The 5,000-nt window shown below is 34.5% G+C and overlaps 1 protein-coding gene across 3 annotated transcripts in view; it reads left to right on the top strand.

The window, feature by feature from the left end:
- pald1a (phosphatase domain containing paladin 1a) overlaps nucleotides 1-5,000 on the top strand; it is a 78,919-nt gene that overhangs the window by 10,364 nt on the left and 63,555 nt on the right. The gene's annotated exons all lie outside the window — the stretch shown is intronic.

Raw genomic sequence — 5,000 nt, forward strand, 5'->3', positions numbered from 1 at the left:
GTTCTCTGCTGGCTTTATTTGTCATTTTAGTGCTGAATCTTGTTGCACACAGTAGGCATCATCACGAGGAGATTATGAATTATGAGGTTATGAACATGTTGATTGAGTTTGTTGTTTGTATATTCTTCGGCTCAAATATTTTTCATGAGCTCGTTTGAACATGAGTTTTCGTTTCATGTCCATTTTGTGTACAAGTGATGGCTTTTATACATGGGTGAAGTGCAAATAAGAACAAGATGGTTTAAAATGTGTTCTTGTTATATATTTGTTAAAAAAAAACACATCAACCATTTTCATGTTGATTTAATGACCCCAAAAGTGTCAAGTGGAAAAAATACACGTGTACACATCTTAATCTTTTAATTATTTTCAAGCAGTTTTCAAGTTGCCATTATAACGCTTATAGGAGCGTTGCCTTGACCCGCTCATGAGGGTGTACAGGGGTCTTCTCTGTGATGTCATTTCCTGCTTTATGGTTTTCTTGAGAACTGAGTTCCTGTCGGTTACACCACACTGATTTGCCAGATTATGTTTTTAAATAATAATATTTCAGCTTCAGTGCTACTCAGTCTTTTACAGTGATGCAAATAGTTTGTTCAATGTTGCCGTCCCCAAAGCTAAAAATGATTCCTAAAACGAGTAATTGCTTTGTTAATGGCTGTTTTAGGGTCTGTACAATTTTATTTATTTTTTAAATATTTTTTAGATATTATTCATAATTCTTTATTAATTTTTTAGACTCATCACCACTTAAAAAGCAAATATTTCTTTGGGAAAACTTTAAGCTTTTCATATATATGCGTGTATGTATTTACATGTTCCCTTAACTTTTCCAAAATAATTTATATAATTATGTGTTTTTTTTTTATTTTTTATATTAAAGTACATTAGTAGAGTAGTGGTCTGAGATGTCCTCAGATATGGAGATAAATGCATGTGTGTGTGTTTGTGTGTGTCTTGTGTTTCTCTGTATGTGATGCATTTAATAAAATGTGTTTTTATGAAATAAATAGATGTCGCCGACCCGCTCTCGAAGTTTTGGTTGAAAGACATTGGCACGAGTGTTATTATTGGGAAATAAAATGCTAAAAGCTAAATGCAGTTTCAGTAATGGCTTTCTCAGTGCTGCGGTCTGACTTTGAGCGTGCCGTCGGTCACATGATGGGTTTTCCATGGGATTCAAGCAGGAATGATGCCTGTCTGTCTGTTTAATAAATAATCTTATCCTATAATATCCCGTCGCCTTGAGTTTCCAGATTTGACATGCGCATTAAGACGACAAACAACTCCTGTGTGTTGATATGTAGATGGCGAGGCTGTGTTTTCATTTTGGGCTGAGCTCTGTTCAGAATAACTGTAATTATGTGCTATTTCTGATCTGTAAATGCCTGTGTGTGTGTGTGTGTGTGTGTGTGTGTGTGGAGAGAGAGATGATGCATAATTTGTCCTGCAGCATTCTGGGAAAAACCATACAGCCTGTTTTGTCTCAGACAAACGCCAAGCTCCAGTAAAGTGCTCATATTTACTTGTTTTTGAGCTCGAACTCTCATTCACGAAAGCACCATGGTGGTTATATACTCTTCTATGGTTCCTGTGAATATGCTTTTGTTTTTTAGTATTTTTCAAGAGGTATTCTGCGTCATTGTAAATATGATTGTGGTTAAAGGTGGCGTGAATGTTATGCACAGTGATTTTAATGTCATTTAAACTACTTGCAGGATATCTATTCACCGAAACCTCATTTGCACTGTAAATGTTACAGTATGTGAACATGCAAATCATTCAGTACCACGGTATTGCCATCCGATACCATCGTGAAGTAACATGCACATCCCCGCGGTGTTGCAACACAGGAAATTGTGTGAGGAAGTTAGTTTTTCCGGGGCAGTTGTTCTTACTCGTGGGGGAAGTTTGAAACTGCGGTTCACGGCTAATGGAGGTGAAACGGCGAGAGTCGTCTTCAATATAGTGCAAAACCGCTGTCAGAGCCGAGTGAATCATTCATGTGATCATCGCTGTCATGCATTTGGATGTTTTGTTCTTAAAGACACTAAACATCCTCATTTTTATGAGTGTAGTTCCTCGTTGAAGGGATTTTTATGTCTTAAGTCATGGTTTTGTAACTCTGACCTTCACATAGTTTGTAATAATGTGCCGCAGATTAAAGGATGTGTTCTGATTTCAAGATTGATCCCTGTGTGTAGTAACTGGTCATCTTTAGGGGATATTTGCCCTAAAAATGAAAATTCTGTAATTTTGTAAAAAAAAAAAATAAATAAAAAAAAATAATAATAATATATATATATTATAAAAAATTTTTTTTTTGAAAAATATATTTCCTCATAATTCAACTTTAAAAACCTTAGATCAGTTCATGACTTGTACAGCCAGTTTGATTATATTTAATTTAAGGCATTTCATATATATATATTTATATATTTATTTATTTTTGGCCAAGTTTTAGGCCTATCTTGTATAACTTTAATGAAGTTTAAGTATTCGAAAACTTATTCCATACAATGGAAATCAAAATATCCAAATGTTCTTCAAAATATCATCTTTTCTTTGTCACTAGCATTTTGGGTTTCTGTCTCTTTAAAAACTTTAAAACCACTTTAAACCCTGGTTAAAGATGCAATATTGTAGTAATGGCGGTCTTGATTCAAACACCCATGCAACTTTATTCCTCGATGACTACGAGTCCGATCACAGCGACCGTTCAGATCTGCGTTCTGATACAGAGAGCCGTTGCCGTCTGTATAAAACAGCTTCACAAACTCTTCTCAACGGCATGAATAATTCAGATTATCACAGAAGAACTGGCATGAAAGTTTATAGTTCAGAGACTGATGTCCACGGTAGCGATCAAATTAGAGTAAATCACCTTTTGAAATACAACTTAATGCTTTGAATAAATATTGCATCCATTACGTCGTTATACCAGTAGGTGGCGACAAATGACTGTTTAAAAATGTATTTGTCATTGAATCATTCATTCAAGAGATTCTTTCAAAAACGCGTCCGAAATCACATGCTCTTGAGTAGGTACTTATTTTGAATAAGTAATTGCTTAAAAAGTATGTTCTATATAATATTAATGTGTGTATTATCTACATTCGTCATGTTGCCCTTATCATGTGACCTACCAGGGTCACTTTCACTGCCATTCACAAATCCTCTCCCGTGGCCTCATGGGAAAGTCTGGTATCCATGATATGCACACTTCAGGATCTCGCCGGAAGTAGTAGGTCATCCAGGTACACTTTACTCTATACTTTTTTATGAGTACTTTTGTCACATACTGTTTTTCGCGTACTATATAGTAGGTAAGTATGCGATTCCGGATGCAGCCTGATTCATCCAGTAGAGTGAAGTCTTTCTGAGCGAGTCATTGAATCATTCACTCAAACTGATTAATTTTTTTTTTTTTTTTTTTTTGTGAATTATTATTATTATTTTTTTTTAAATAGACTGCAGCAATCAAACTGCAATCGAAGAGAGACGAAACGGATTCTTCTGGAAAGATGCTCGAATACGGCCTTCGTTGAAGAAAGATTACAAACACATCATGTTATGTCATGTATAGTATTTGAGCATCATTGAGATACTTTTATTTTTGCATTATTAGTAATTTTTGCATAATTTTGTTGTGAGTTTTTGTCATTGTTTTTTAAATATGGCTGAATATTTTTTTTATTTTTTTTTTAAATATATTAGCCTTTTTCATTAGGCTTCTTTCTGGTTTTGGTTTTAATTTTAGTTGTCGTTAACTAATAACCCTGCATTTCCTGTGGAGTCGGGCGGCAACTCTGTGTGTGTGAGGTGTGTCACCTAAAACTGACTTTGTGGTTACAAACGCAGATGAATGACTCTTTATCCCTTCAATAAAGCAGTATCATATGATAATACCAAGCTTCTTCAAAAGAATAGCAGGGCATTAATGTGATATCATATTTCACATTCCCAAAACCATAGTTATACCGTGTAAGTGTAGTTTAAAGAGGTGCTGCATTTCTTTGAGTCTCAGAACGATTTTCCAGCTGCGTTTATTTCACCACAATTACAGTTTTCTGCAGTCACATGATCCCTTAAGATCTCATCTGACCCTCTTCTGGAGATTTGGGGTTTTGAGTTTCAGAGACTCTAGTGTGGAGATTAAGGATGCACTGAATTTGGTCGATACCGATAACCGATCATATTGATTGATATAAATGGAAATCCAAATTTTTATATAATTTTTGAGGGCCTAATTACAAAAATAAGTCTCACCATTAAAAGCCACAATTATGATGTTCTATTATATTTTAATGTAGCCTATATTTGACAGACTTGCACTGAAAATGTTGCATTTTCCTTTTGAAGTGATTTCAATCATATTTTAAGCAATTCAAAACCATCATGGCGAACAGTGCACATCTGAAGGAAATAATCCATTATTCATCGGCTTTAAAGACCTATGGAAGCTTGTTTCCGCCACAGAATGAAAAATAAAAAAGGTAATTGCGACTTTTTAATCTCACAATTCTGACTTTTTTTCTCGCGATTGCGAGTTTACATCTCACAAAAGTCAGAATAAATATAAAGTCAGAATTGCGTGATATAAAGTTGCAACTGCGTGTTATAAAGTCAGAATTATGAGATATAAACTTGCAATTGCGAGAAATATACTTGAAATTCTGACTTTTTTTCTCAGGATTGCATGTTTATATCTCGCAATTCTGACTTTATAATACGCAATTGGGAGATATAAAGTCAGAATTGCATGAAATAAAGTCACAATTGCGTGTTATAAAGTCAGAATTGTGTGATATAAACTATTCTGAGGTGGAAAAAAAAAGTCTGTCTTTTTTTTCCTTAGAATTGGACTTTATATCTCACAGTTGTCTCACAATCTCAGAAAAAGTGAAAAGATGTCAGAATTGCGAGACATAAACACAATTATGTGATATAAAGTCGCAATTGCGAGAAAGTCAGAATTCTGACTCTATAAGATGCAATTG

The sequence above is a fragment of the Scardinius erythrophthalmus genome, assembly GCF_964197995.2.
Source record: "Scardinius erythrophthalmus genome assembly, chromosome: 18".
NCBI lineage: Eukaryota > Metazoa > Chordata > Actinopteri > Cypriniformes > Leuciscidae > Scardinius > Scardinius erythrophthalmus.